Raw genomic sequence first — 15,626 nt, 5'->3', positions numbered from 1 at the left:
GGGAAATAGAGTTTCTAAGAGAGAGAAAAGTTTCCTTCTAGGTGAAAGAGAGAAGTTTCTTTCTAGGTGGGGCAGACACCCTAATTTTCATAAGAGAGAGAGAGTGAGTGAGAGAATTCCTCTACAAGGTAGAGAGAGAGAGTGAGTGAGAGAATTCCTCTACAAGGTACGTGCACCTCTATTGTATATGGGAGAGGGAAGAGAGAGATTTTAAGTGTAAGAGATATGATGTAGAGATTTTGGGTAGGGTACTCCCATTTTTTATAGGGTGTGGTTTTTATAAGGTTGCAACATTAAACAATCCAATTAAGGCGCACTGCTAAATTTTATCATAACATGTGATTTTGGTATAAAATAATATTAGGATTATCTCAAAATCGATTTCCATATCTAATTATAAAATTTAAAATTCCAAAAATGGTTAAAATCAAGTAGATCTATAAATATATGAAAATCTTGAAAATTTGATGGTCTAGATAATGTGTTTCAAGATGCACTATTTCTGAAACTTCAAATCTTTTCTTCTTTTCATATTCATACATGTCAATGTCGAGATGATCAATTAGAGGATTTTTCAATATTAAAATAACCTTTTCAATCGATTTTTGAGGTGAATCTTTAATTCTACATTTTAAGGTTGCAACCTTATGTAAACTTTTTCCTTTTTTATAATGTATCAATCATTATTTGAAAAACCGCTTGATCTAACCGATAACTGCCTGGTTAGATCAGAATCGGCCCCTTGCCAGTTCCAATTTCGGGCAGTTTTGGTGATCAGTCAGTATTTTAAAAATAAAAATTCAAAAAAATATCTCTAAAATTCAAAAAATAAAGAATTTGATTTGTAATACATTTTTAAATATTTTTTACATTATAATAAATATTAAAAATTGTTTTGGTCTTTAATACTCACTTTTAAAACTTATTTTTTTCATTAATTTTTAACTTCATTTGAATGTGTTTCGTTTTAATCATTTTTTATATGCTTTTCATATTTTAGTAGCTTTTTGTTTGCATCTTTTTCATTTTTTTCAACAACTTTTTGACCGTCTGGGGCTTGCCTGGTTAGAACAGTTGAGTCAGCCGATTTACCAGTTAGGCCGGTTAAACTGTGTATGGCCCCATGTCTGGTTAACCGTTTCGGTTCAATTTTGCGAACACTGGTATCAATAGATTTAGGGTTTCTTAGGGTTTTTCATGGCTTGCATCTTCATGTGAGATTGAATATGCACCATTGAACTCAGGTGACTTGTGGGGTGAGAGATATGAATTGTCTATTCTATAAATAGGCTATCAGTATCATATGGAAGGTGCTAGAACAACTTCCTAAACCATTTTTCCATTAATTAATTCAAATAAAAAATTAATTTATGATAATATTATCTTTTCTTATTTTATACATAAGCCTTCTCATACATACCAAAATTTATTTCAAAATTTCTTCAAGGCTTAAGCTTTCTAAAACAACACTTTCTTTTCCCTTGAGCTTTAGAGCTTGAGCTCTTCAAAAAGAAAGCCACCTAGGTGGGGCGTGCCACCCTTTGTGGCACATAATGGGCCCCACCTAATTGTCATGGTGGGCCCATAAATCCTATTGGGCTTCCCATGTAATATTTAAAATAATAATATTTTTTAAGAAATTAATCATAGTTAAATATTTAAATTAATATAAAATCAGTATCTATGTTTTTATCTATCCAAATTAAATAAATAAAATAACTAGGGATTTAGAAAAAATCAACTAACAATTCTAAAAATCATTTATTTATTAAAATAAGTAAAATTAAATACTTTGATGGAAAATGATCCACATAGTTTAGGAATAAATGTGTACTGAGGCACTCTACCTTCAACTATGGACTACGGACTACACATGTTTTCTCAAACCGACCCTGTGTTGCCTATGACCCACAGTCCATACAGGGGATCATTAAGGTCACCCAAGTGTAGCCAATGGCAAGGGGGTGTAGTCCTAGTTTATGGATTTCACGTTCTACCCTAGAGACGAACTAAGGTCACCCAAATTTTGATGTAATACATTACTCAATGGTGTATAGGGGTTATCTTTCATACATATACACACTTCACTCTAAAAGGCAGTTTATTTTTCTGAAAACAGCTATGAATGTACATATCATGTGATGGTACGCGGATGAGGTTTTGGCCCATCTTTAAAGGTCTCCATCACATATAAGAGTCACATAGTCACTCGACTCACTCTTTCAGACATACTTCAACCTCACCAAGGGAAGACTCATCATAGTCTTTATCATCAAATATAGTTTTTCCCAACCAGACTGGCCTAGTTCATAAAACACAATCCGGTACCATCAAATATAGTTTGCTTAGTATGGTCCACATGGAACCACACTCCCACTGAATTCATGTTCAATTATATAAATTCATTTACAAGCACTCATGAGGTCTTTAATGACCACACTCACTCAACACTAACAAAATCATTTTCCTTAATACATAACATCAAAAAAATTATCAAGGTGCACAAAACTACCTTAAAATTCTTAATGAAGTGTTTATCCTAGTGATTTAAAAAGCGGATCGGTGACTAGGATCAGGCATTACAAAAACCGTTACGGATTGGTGAATCGACAGTTTGGATCGCTGTTTTACTGATAGTGAACCGACGAAAACATATGTGCAAAAACATTGGACTGGCCAAGAACCAGTCCGAATCGGTGAATCGGCATTTTTAATATAGCAAAACACACCGGTTCTCTTTGAGACCCAGGTAATTTCCCAAATATTTACATAATCGGTATGAGATGACTGATTCTCGAGCTGATTCCACGCTGTGCCGGAGTTTTTTAATCCTTGATCTGTCCACTTCCAATAGCTTGTAATTAGTCGTTTGAGGGGGGACTCAAAGGGAAAGTATCCTAGTGGATGCTAGGATCGAAAAATTATAGCCGTCAGTCCTATTACCGTCCCACAAATTGGTAGAAAGTGCTGGAGCGAGCTACCCCATGTCATGCTCTCATGGTTCCAACCCACTTCATCGCCATCCATCAACCAAATGGACGTCAGAGGCACTGAATGACCATTACATTGCCAAGGACCGAAAAACCATTAAAAATAATGCTAATGAAGGATTCTCAGTATGATGTGATGAGATCGTTTCCGCGCTCATAAATCAGTAATTTCGAGTAACTAAGAACTCAATTGGCTAATTTAATTTGTTGCCAAATTTCATAGGAAGATTGTATTGAGCCTTGCATCCGTACTATTAATTTTTTGGAAAATTGCTTCACGCGCGTTGGACGGCATTTCTGCAATATGCTATCCCAAGGTATAAAGCATCAATCTCCGAGACGGATGTGAATGAGAAGTCAATTTTAAAATATTTGAAATTAACGGTCCAAATGTTTTTTTAATAGAATTATCATTTTTAATTTTCAAAAGTTATTTATTTTTTCATATTTTTGCTCGCCATGTTAGATATTACATGTCTTTAAAAATTAAGTCCAAAAATCCATCACAACAAAAGATTTTTAAGAGGTAACTCATTGCTGCATGGACTCATAGAAATTGTGTCTTTATGGTAGATCAGTGGGGAATCCAGCCCTTAGATGTAATAGGGAAAATTATAAAAAAAACCCAAGAATTCCTATGCAACTTACCCCAACCAAGCGTTTTTTTCCCACTTTTTATCTCAAAATATACTTCCCTAGCAAATGCCCAAAAGTAAAAAGAAAACAAAATATATTTTTTTCACAAAAGTATCCTTTTTCGTACATAAAAATTTAATTTTGACCGGACATTCACGTGGGCTTATGCATAGTACCAAAATCTACATGGACTGTCGGACCGCTATGTACCAATTGCCAAACCCCGTTAAACTAAACAAAGTATCGAACCACCTTTATTATCTATCAGACCACATATAGATCTGCCAGACCACATATATAGATATGCCAGACCGCATATATAAAAGTGTCGAACTGCATATATAAATGTGTCAGACCACCATATAGATATGTCGGATTGCATATTTGTTTAGGAACAAAAGTGCCAGAAAGCTATAGGGACTTGCCGGACCGCATTTTGTCCAGGAAAAAAGCATTGGACCGCAATGTACATTTGCCGGACCTTATCCAAAAAGAATAGTACCGGACCGCATGTTTATCCAGAAAAAATAGTGCTGGACCTCATGTTTATCTAGAAAGAATAGTGCCGGACCACATGTTTACCCAAAAAGAATAGTGCCGGACCGCCATGTATAGCTGTCGGACCGCACTTTTGTCAAGAGGAGAGAGAGGCGTAGGTAAAAGTCAAGGAAGGGTAGTTTAATCCTTTTTTATTTATTTTTTAGTTGGGGGTCTTTGCTAGGAAAGTATATTTTTGGATAAAAAATGTAAAAAAAAAGTTTGATTGTAGGTAAGTTGCACAGGAAGTCTATTCTTAGAGGTTTTTTTTGTAATTTTTCCTCTAAAATATAGCAATTACGAACTCGTTCAACTTATAGAAAATTTATGCGGACATCTATTAGTTTCTATCTAATTTTACTCCTTAGATTTGATGTGAGAAATATCACACCGTATTTTTAATTTTATTTTTAATTTTATTGAAATGTAGGACCAATTTGAGTCGTACTCAGACTGATCTAAACTTTATACATTTTTTTAGGTACACAATATTCAAGATATAAATACAAAATTTATAAGAAATGAACAACTTAAGGTGGTCTGATATTTTATATAACCTCTCAAACTACCCACTTTACGCTCATTTCTATCCTAGGTGGACTGCTGAACTACAATTTTTTGAAGTTTTTTTTTTTTCCTTAGTGTTTCTTTGATCTTATGAGCACTCTAGTACTTTTGCAAAATGGTGAGCCTAGGTACGCTTTTAGACTTAGGAAAATTTTGCCCATTTTTAAAGGTTTTTGCCCGTAGATTGGGTCCTTGTGATCAGGCGGACCAGCTAGGGCATAACGACTTTAAAATAAGACCTCGCTCAAAAAACAATAGTTATAATTTTTTTCTCTCTAGAATTTCCTGCAAATTTTTTCTCTCTAGAATTTTCCGAATTTGAAATGTTTTCTAGAAAATTCTACTCCCATATTCTCTCTGCTCCCCATATTCCCTCATCACTCTTACCTTCTCTTTCTTCTGTTTCAGCAAACTTCTTCTGTGAGACTACTATCACTACCCTTATCAGCTGCAAATCGTCCCCTTACCAATTCTTTTCACAAGAAAACCAGCGAAAGCCCAATTTTCTCCATCAAAAAACCAGATAAAAAGATGTCTCTGATTCCAAGCTTTTTTGGGCAAAGGTCCAATGTCTAAGACCCCTTCTCTCTTGACATTTGGGACACCTTTTATGGCTTCTTCCTTTCTCCTTTCAATACAAACGCCACTTCCTTTTCTTCCCTTTTCAGTCCCAGTGATTCTGCAACCTCTGCTTTTTTGAATGTGAGGTTCGATTGGAAAGAGACTGAGAATGCCTTCAAGGCCGATGTCCCTGGACTCAAGAAAGAGGAGGTGAAGGTGGAGTTAGAAGATGGGAAGGTTTTGCAGATAAGTGGAGAGAGAAAGAAGGAGATGGAGGAGAAGAACGACAAGTGGCACAGGTTCGAGAGAAGCCAGGGCAGGTTTCTGAGGAGGTTAAGGCTCCTGAGAATGCGAAGGTGGATGGGGTGAAAGCGGCCATGGAGAATAGGGCCCTCATTGTGACTGTTCCTAAAGTTGAAACCCCAAAGCTTGATGTCAAATCCATCAAGATTTCCGGCTGAATTTCTCAGTTTTGCGGCTATGTTTCTGAATTCTCCGGCTAATGTTTTTGGCTTTTTTGGCTGAGTGTGAGCTGAAAGTGAGAGAATGAATGCTAGGGATATGCGTGTGCAGGCCTGAAAAGATATTGAGAATGATGGGGTTTTTGTGTATGTAATGGGGGTGTGTTGCTGTAAAAAGATTGAGATTTCTTATGACTTTGAATGGATGAGAGGTGAATAAAGTTTTCAATATGTGAAATTTGCTTGAACTTTGAAGAATGTAGTGATTTTTCACTCTTTGATTTCTTGCTTGCACTTGAATTCACATTTTGTTTGAAGTTTTGCTTTTCTGAAAAAGTGTTAACACTTCTATTGGCCATTTCATAGTTTATGCTCCATAGAATTAGGGCCGGTATTTTTCATGTGAAAAGAATAAAATGTTCTCTCTTTTTCTTTCTTTTTCGAATAGGGGAGGATTGGAAAAATGGTGATTAAAATGAGTTTTGAAGTTGTGGGGATTTCTTCTTCTTGAGTTTTTGTTACAGAAAGAGTTGCAGGGATACAATTACAGTCTTCTAGTGAATAAATTGGGGCTCTCTCTCATTGATGATGCAGGTCTCTCTCCACATTTTTTTTTATTTCTTCTTTCTTGCTACTCTCTCTAACCGTTTCTTATTGCCTTCCACGTTTTAGTTCATTTTTGTGTTTCCTCAATTTTTGTCTCACATCTAAATTATGAATAGTTCCGCATTCAATAAAAAAGAGTCTTTGTTCTCTCTTTAGAGACATCTGATAAAATTGGAACGATACAGAGAAGATTAGCTACACGCACAACTCAAGAAATGGTCTTTTTAGAGATTCAAATAATCATACTTTCTGTATTTTTTATTTTATTTTATAAAACTATCTTTTTTTAATATTAAACTTAAATTATGAATTTCTTTATTTTTATTTTATAAAATTATCTTTTTTGAAGATTAAACTCAAATTATGAATTTTTTTACGGATTCAAATTATCATATTTACTGGATTTTATTCTAATTTTTGACAAAATTATAGTTTTGGATTCAAATTATCATAGCTACTGGATTTTATTCTACTTTTTACAAAATTATAGTTTTGAAGATTAAATTCACATTATGAGATATACTGGAAATTGTTTTGCCCAATTCACATTAGTGGATCAAGAAAATTTCTATTTTATCTTTTTAGAATCATTTTCTTTAAAAAATATTTTCAAAATTCTGATATCCTTTTAAAACTCCATTGAAAATTATGATGTCTACTGGAAATTATTCTTAAATCAAGAAATTTACTCGTCTATCCTTCTAAGAACAACTTTCTCTCTTATATTTCTAAAATCATATTCAAAATTATAATGTTTGTTGAAATTATTGTGCAATTTCAATCTCAAATCTATTACATGTGTATTTTAATTTTTTATTTCCAAGATTTCAGTTTTTTTTTCCTTCAAATTTTTTTCAACTTATGATATTTGCTGAAAATTTTGCCTAATTTCCATTCTTATATTTAATACATGCCTTTTTTAATTCTTTTTTTTCCCTTAGATTTCACTTTTTGTCTTTCCTCACAAGAAAAAGTTTATATAAGGTTGCAACTGTAAAATGTAGAATTACTGATGCACCTCAAAAATCCATTGGAAAAGGTTGTTTTAATGTCAAAAAAACTTTTAATTGATCATCTTGACATCAAGATGTATGAATACAAAAAAAAAAAAGATTTTGAGTACCAAAAATAGTACGTCTTGCAATACATTATCTAAACCGTCTATAAATTTTCATATGTTAATAGATCTATTTAATTTTAACTATTTTTGGAGTTTAAAATTTTATAATTAGATATGAAAATAGATTTTGAGATAATCCTAAGATTTTTTTCATCAAAATTACATGTTACGATAAAAGTTGGAGGTACATCGTAATTGGATTGTTTAAGGTTGCAACCTTGTAGAAACCTCACCCTTCCTCGAATTTACTTTTTCTGATTATGATATCTGCTAAAAAATTTGCCCATTTACCATTCTTAACTCTTGTACATGTCTTTCTTTATTTATTTTTACTTTTCCAATATTTCAGGTTCTGCCTTTACTCAAATTTCTTTTTCGAAGTTTCCAGTTCTTGTCATTCCTCAAGGACAACTCTAACATATCACAAGGAAAAATGTAATGATGTTTATTTTTGAAATTTAAAAATTTCTCTTTTATCCTTTTAAAATCCTATCCTAATTATGATATCCACTATAAGTTTTTTCGCATTCCCATTTTAAGTCTGATATATGTGTTTTTTAGTTTTTTTTCCTCTTTAAATTCCCATTTTTTAGTATTTCCCTTGAATAACTCTTCAACTTGAAGAACAATGCCATAGTTATGGTGAACTTGAGAATCAATCTTTTGTTTTACATTCAAGTCTCACAAGTAGTCTCACTTTTTTTTGAAATAGAAATAGTGTCACATATTTCTTAAAATTGGAAATCATCTCATATATTTTAATAAAAAAAGTTTACATAAGGTTGCAATCTTAAACCGTAGAATTAAGCTGCATATAAAAAATCCATTGGGAAAGGCGTTTTTTATGTTTGGAATCTGTAATCGATCATCTCGAGGTTGAGTGTATGGAAATGAAAAAATAAAAAAAAATATTTCGAGTCTAAAAAATAGTATATCTTGCAATAAATTATTTGGACAGTCCATTTTCAAGATTTTCATATGTCATTTGAACTATTTGTGGAGTTTAAAATTTTATAATTAGAGATAATATATTTTTAAGCCATCCAAAACAATTTTTTACATCAAAATTACATCTTATTATAAATTGGGAGGTTGACTTTAGTTTGATTGCTCAAGGCTGCAACCTTATGCAAACTACACCCTATTTTAATTTTACATTTCAACTACTGTTTTTGTGTTCTTGTATTCATGATGGGGTCTTTTATTATAGAATTTAAACTTTTTCCTTTATTATATCTCAATTTTCACCTTTTACACCCCCTCCCCACAACAACAAAAAAAAAAAACTGATCGGTTTAGAATTCAAAGTTCATGAGCTTTCTATGTTTCCCCTAATAAAACTTCTATAGTTCCCCTTATCGAACTGTCCATTTTAAATGGATGGTTTAGGTGACCTCAATCACAATGTCACCTTCTGTACTATTTTATTTTTTATTTTTTTTATAGAAAACATTTTATACCAAAAATTTGGGTGTCCAATCGCACCTATAAAAAATATAAAAAAATTCTCAATAAAACAAAGTGATTAAAATACCCCTAAAAGTTTTATGGGTATTTTGATCATTATAATTTATCAAAAATATTTTATTTAGGTGTGCCCTATTGAGGTGATGATACGTACCAAATTTCATAGCCATATATAAAAAAATTAACAATAAATACTATGAGGTAAAAATAAAATACTATGAGGTAAAAATAAAATACTATAAGGCTTCGGATCTAAAATTAAATGTTTAGTAGCTCACTTGATCTAAATTGGACAGCTCGATGAAAGGAGAAGTATATATCATTAAATGGTTAGTAGCTCACTTGATCTACATTGGACCTATTTAATAGCTCACTTGATCTACATTGGACAACTCTATGAAGGGGAAGCATAGAAACCTTTCCCTGTTCTTTTTTCCTTTTTTCTTTTGTGTTCAAAACTGGAAGTTTTAAAATTGACTTTTGGGAATTTTATTAAAATGCACCTAAGAAATTAATTATTTAATTAATTTTAAAATGCCCATCTATGTAATATTTTATTCATGTATATTTTTAAAAATTTTAAAATGCCCATAAAACATATTCATGAACATGAATTGGAATAGTTGAAAGTTGGCAAATCGTTAAATTATTGAAAAGTTTAGGTACATTTTTATAAATTTATCTTTTCTAAAAAATAAGTTGTTTGGAACTTTAAGTTTATGACTGGGGAGACCGGTCTATCTTTTTGAGCAAATCGACAATGTTGGAACTTCAAGTTTTTGAGCCAAGGATAGTTATGTGTTTTTCCTGTGATTTCTCAGCTTTGCTTTTGCTGGACTAGTCTGACCCATGATAGGGAATTCTCAGCTAAATAAGGAGCTAAGAAAACAAAGACCATCATTTCAACATTGTAGATAAGCACAATAGCCATTAAAAAATTAAATAATAGAGAAAAAAGATTGTTATTTCATCGACACATCACAAGGAATAGGAAAAACTTTTTTATATTGATCGATATTAATTATTGTTCATAAAAATGGTAAAATTGCCACCAATCTTCCTAGTGGAATAACAACCCATTTTATATTTAATATACCAATAAATCCAATTAATATATCGGTATGTAGTAATGCGAAGCGCATCAATTCAATTAAACTTATCAAATAGACATATTTAATTACAGGGGAAGAGGCGCCAATGATGTCATACCTCGATCACTACAAGATGTAATATCTAATAATGATTTATTTGAACAAAAACAATAGTTCTTCGAGGAGACAAATTTTACCTATAGTTTCAATAGGTACAAAAATAGAAATAATTAATTCATGCTTAAACAACAATTTTTAATGGTCTAAAATAAAAATTTTAAATTCAACAACTAACATAAGAGTTGTTCACAATCCTCACTTTGCCTCTTTCGCACTCCATATTGAAAATGAGACAAAAAAAGAAATAAAACCAATCTTTCATTAAACTACCACCTAATCTTTCATTAAACTGTTAGAATTCGTGGGAGCATATATGCACAGACATTGAATGGAGAATGGCAATAGAAGAAGAGAGAACATAACATTTACGAGCCTTAGGACCAAGCCTTACGTCTACGGATCTAAAACCCAACTAGCTACAGGTTCAGTATTTTGGATGAATGTTTACATCAATAAGTACCTCTATATGTAAAAGATAATCACACAATTACAGGATAAATATGGTATGATTCTTGGAGATGATAGAGGTAAATAGTAGGAGGCTTTATTACCAAACTAACTTAATGATCAAGTAACTTTGACTTGGTCTCTTTTTATCTTCTAGATATCTAATCTTATCAAGAGATATATACCCATACATTCATAATGATATATATCAATATGAAGCCGAGATATCATATCATAATACTCCCCTTGAACTCAAGATGCTTTGACACAAAGCAGTTGGAGGTTGAAAAATACTAAGTTGTCAAAAAAGAGTAGTGATCTTCAAATCGATCAGATTGCTTGAACAATGGCGAATCAACAAGCCTCAAGAACAGGGCCTCAGGAAAAACAGACGGCATCAGGAATATCTGGGATCGAGTAATGAAAAACTCGATCTATGATCGAATAATGAAAAGAATTCGATCATCTCACAGGATGGAGCAATAGAAAAGTCCATAATCCAACATGATAGAGTAACGAAAAAGTCAATCATTTAATATAGGCATTCGGAACAAATATGATCGTGTAAATCTGATCATCACACAAGATTGAGTAACAAAAAACTCCATTATCAAATATAATCAAGTAACGAAAAACTTGATTATCAACCAGGATCGAGAAATTCGATCGTCACACAGGATGGAGTAACAGAAAACTCCATCATCAAACGGGATAAAGTAACAAAAAATTTGATCATCAACCAGGATCGAGAATTCGATCGTCACACAGGATGGAGTAATGAAAAACTTCATCATCAAACGAGATCAAGCAATGAAAAACTTGATCATCAACTAGGATCGAGAAAATTGATCATCAAACAAGATGGAGTAACGGAAACCTCCATCATCAAACGATATCAAATAACGGAAAACTTAGTCATCTACCAGGATCAAGAAATTCGATCATCAAATAGGAGGCACTTGGAAGAGCCAACAAAAATCCAAAGGAAATCCTAATCCTTTGAAGCACTGCCATCTTTAGCAAGCACAGCTCCAAGCAATTTGCTCTCTTGAGGATCGAGAGCTTCCCGCAATAGTGCTTCTCAAATTTGAGGGTAGAAATACTTCTTTTCTACTCTTCTTGAATAATCATACTTCTTCTCCACCCTTCTTGAGAGAACAAGAGATACTGCGATGGCTGCTCTGAGAAAGAGATATAATATAGGATTTTTTTCCATATCGAGGGAATGAATGGACACGCTTTTTCCTTTTTTTTTCTTAGACAAATAAATCTGCCACCACAAAATACTTCAATAAAAATAACAAATGTAACCTTATTCACGAGTAACACAAATTGGGGCAGTTCTATACACATAAACTCAATAGCCTTAACCGAAAGCAGCTAATTTTTCCTTTTTGATTTGTCTTATAATCTACTCAGTCACACTAGCATTGAGGGGGAGAGATGTAAAATAAAACTGGAGGGGGCAGCGAAATGTAACTAAAGAGAGAGAAGGATCGAGAAAGAATTAGGAAGATGGAATTTTACGTATGGTTCAAGAAAGAAAATGGGAAGCTATAGAGAAAAAGTCAAGTACGCATCAAGAAATATGGGAAGCTATACAAAAGAAAGACTTGAATAAGGATCAAGAAAGTAGATTGCCAGAATAGGAAAGCAATCCCATGTTTGTCATCGTTTGTAACAAATCTTTTATTTCACCACTGGTGAAAAAAAAAAAAAAAAGGTCAACCCCTCTCTTTTGCTGAGTTCACCACCGGCAAACGAGTTGCATTTAGCGCGAAGCAGAGGTTTGCAATCAATGATTCGTCGCGGAGCTTGACAATGGTAGTGACCATGCTGACAGAGGACCGTGACATGAAGCGTTTGATGATGATGCACGTGGCAGTCGCATGCCACTGCCTCTGTCCCAAGCAGATGAGATAGATGATTGGGGTGCTTGAAATTGATCTTAGTCGAAGTCTATTGTTTTGATACCATGTTAGAATTCATAAAAGCATACATGCACAGACATTGAATGGAGAATCGAGATAGAAGAAGATAGAACACAACATTTACGTGGTTCAGGCCGAAGCCTTACGTCCACGGATCCTTCACTATTTTGGATGAATCTTACATCAATAAGTACCTTTATATATAGAGGACAATCACACAATTACATGATAAGTATAGTATGATTCATGGAGATAGAGGTAAATAGTAGAAGGCCTTATCACCAAACTAACTTGATGACCAAGTAACTTTGACTTGGTCTCTTCTTATCTTCTAGATACCTAATCTTATCAAGAGATATATACCCATAGAGTCATAATGATGTATATTAACATGAACCTGAGATATCCATATCCCAACATAAACTACCACCTAATATGATTCGTTCTAATAATAATGATGATAATCAGCTCTACAATTTCTCGAAATAAATATTCAATGACTTTAGGTATATTGACTCAAATACTCTAGATATTACAAAATCTTGTGTGTTAGCAATTAGAAATGAAACCATCGATGAGATAAATGACGTTGTGGTATCATGTTTTGGAGAGGAACAAATATTCTATAGTTTTGGCTTTGCTATAGATAATAAATGTAATCTATGTGCCCAATAATATCTCAATAGCTCGAGACCATGTGGATTACTACGACATATTAAAATTAAAGAGATATGCATCTATACTTCTTTGTAACCTAAATCAAAAGCGTGGATTATGTAATGGTACTAAACTAATTTGCAAATCATTCTACAAAGACATAGTTGAGGCCGAAATTATGACAAGGAATAATGTCAAACATATAATTTTCCTTTCAAGAATTTTCACCCGTCTGAAGATATCAAGCTACCTATACATTTTAGAAGAAAATAGTTTCATATCCGATTAGATTCCTCAATGACTATTAATAAATAACACGGACAAACAAAACAAAAAGTGGGTATATACTTACCTAAATATATATCATTCAAGAACAATTTTATGTCATATTATCGAGAGGAGTTTCTACATAAAATACAAAATATCCACTTAACCAAGCTTATGTGCCATACTACGAAGCTCTGAGAGAGAGTGATTGAGCAACGACTAAGGCATGAAACAAATGTATCTGAAAATCAATTTGGTTTTATATTAGGAAGGTCAAGAACAGAGATTATTTTCTTACTTAAGCCACTGATTAAGAAATTTAGGGTGAAAGAAAAAGACCTCCACATGATCTTTATTGATCTAGATAAAGCTTATGGTAGAGTATCTCGAGATTTGATTTGATGAGTGTTAGAAAAGAAATGTGTCTCTAGAAACTATACCGACTTGGTGAGAGATATGTATGATGAAGCGCTAACTAGTTTACTAATAACTAGATAAACAAGTGAGTTTTCAGTGACAATAAGTCTACATCAAGGGTCAGCATTGAGCACGTACCTTTTTGTCTTAGTTATTAACGACTTAACTAGGCACCTATAAGATGAGGTATTGTGGTATAAGTTGTTTGCAGATGACATAGTTTTGATCGATGAGACCTGAAATGACGTCAACACAAAGTTAGAACTTTAAAGAGATGCTATAGAATCCAAATGTTTTAAAATTAGCTGGACTAAAAGAGAGTATATGGAATACAAGTTTAGTATTAGTAGGAGTAGAGACGAGGAAATAATTAAAGATTAACGGTAGGAAGACCAAAAAAGACAGTACTTTCGATATCTTGGGTCGATAATACAGGAAAATGGAGAGATTGAGTATATATGTCGTACACATAATTAGAGCTGGGTGGACAAAGTGAGAGATATGCAACTAGAATTTTATGTGATTGCCGTATACCAATGAAGCTGAAAGGCAAGTTCTCTGAGACAACTGTGAGATCAGCTTTGATCTATAGGAAAGAATGTTGGGTGGATAAAAACTAATATACCTATAGAATGAATGTAGTGGAGATGAGGATGTTGAGATAGATTAGTGACAACGCAAGAAGGGATAGAATTCTAAATGCATCACTTGAAAAAAAAATTAGAAGTAGGAGTGGCACTAGTAGGCAATAAGATGAGAGATAATAGATTTAAGTAGGCTAGCCATGTGTGGCGCCTACCCAGTACAACATATTTAAGTGGGATAGTCATGTGTGATGTCTATCCAGTACAACAATTATTAGGAGATACGAGTTAGTTAAGTGAAATGATTGAAAAGGATAAATAGAAGATTTAAATAGGCATGGTTGAAAATAGTTTGAAAAGATATATGACTTTTGGCCTCAGTGAGGGTATAACATTTAATAGACGGGAAGAACATATCAGGATTCGTGTAGCCGACACCAATTAATTAGCAAAAAGCTATGATGATGTCGATGATCTACTTAACCAAGATTAATTAATCGAGGAACATAAAGACTATCATACCAAATTTTTTTTTTGTTTATGTAGAGTTTTATCTCAAGGATAAATCTTCGTACATCGTATATTTGATGCTTTATTGGAGCTTCTTCCATCATAAAAATAATGAAATATTAGGCTTTGGGTAGAGGGCGTGTTTGATAACAAGAAGCTACTTCCTAGAAGCAAGAACTTACTTGTTATTGTAGCTCTTTTATGTTTGATAAAAATTGGTAAGTTTAAAATGAAAAGTTACTGTTACTGTGGAACTTTCCCACTCAAGTTTAAAAAAAACTTCCGACTAAATCTACGGAACTTGAAAATGGAAGATTTGAGGGGAAGTTCATCTCGATGAAAAGGCCATCCCACCCACGTGAAAAAGCCCCCCTTCAGAGAAAAACCTAGCCATAGTCGTTTCCTCTCGACAACCCTAGTTGCTTCCTCTCCCCAACCAGCATAGCCACTGGCTTTCTCAGCTCTCTCTCTCTCTAACAAAGCTCTCTCTGTCTTACTTATCTCTCTCTCTTAAAAATAACTCATCTGTCTCTATGTCTGTTTCTCGCTCTCTCATATGTAGCTGAAGAGGAAGAAAGAAGCAGGTGCCCTCCCAGGTATGATCTCTCTCTTTCTCTCTCTCTCTCTCTCTCTATTTCTCTCTAGAGATTCAACTAC

At 33.2% G+C, this 15,626-nt stretch overlaps 1 long non-coding RNA gene, 1 other non-coding gene and 1 pseudogene across 2 annotated transcripts; 2 read left to right on the top strand and 1 right to left on the bottom strand.

Annotated features, from left to right (window-relative positions):
* Nucleotides 1-4,860: 4,860 nt before the first annotated feature.
* LOC105420120 (17.8 kDa class I heat shock protein-like) lies at nt 4,861-6,000 on the top strand (annotated as a pseudogene).
* A 502-nt stretch (nt 6,001-6,502) lies between these two features.
* Nucleotides 6,503-6,603, top strand: LOC148780960 (U6 spliceosomal RNA). The gene has a single exon (XR_016039888.1). It is a non-coding gene; the product is annotated as a U6 spliceosomal RNA (small nuclear RNA).
* Nucleotides 6,604-12,182: 5,579 nt separating this feature from the next.
* Nucleotides 12,183-14,103, bottom strand: LOC148780959 (uncharacterized). Its single transcript, XR_016061178.1, has 2 exons — nt 14,014-14,103; nt 12,183-12,562 (listed from the first exon to the last, which is right to left on the bottom strand). It is a non-coding gene; the product is annotated as an uncharacterized LOC148780959 (long non-coding RNA).
* Nucleotides 14,104-15,626: the final 1,523 nt, after the last annotated feature.

Source organism: Amborella trichopoda, chromosome 8 (assembly GCF_054954075.1).
Source record: "Amborella trichopoda isolate Santa Cruz 75 chromosome 8, AtrichopodaSantaCruz75HAP2 v2.0, whole genome shotgun sequence".
NCBI classification, from domain to species: domain Eukaryota; kingdom Viridiplantae; phylum Streptophyta; class Magnoliopsida; order Amborellales; family Amborellaceae; genus Amborella; species Amborella trichopoda.
The sequence above is the reverse complement of the archived record's forward strand: the minus strand, read 5'-3'. Positions and strand labels throughout refer to the sequence as shown.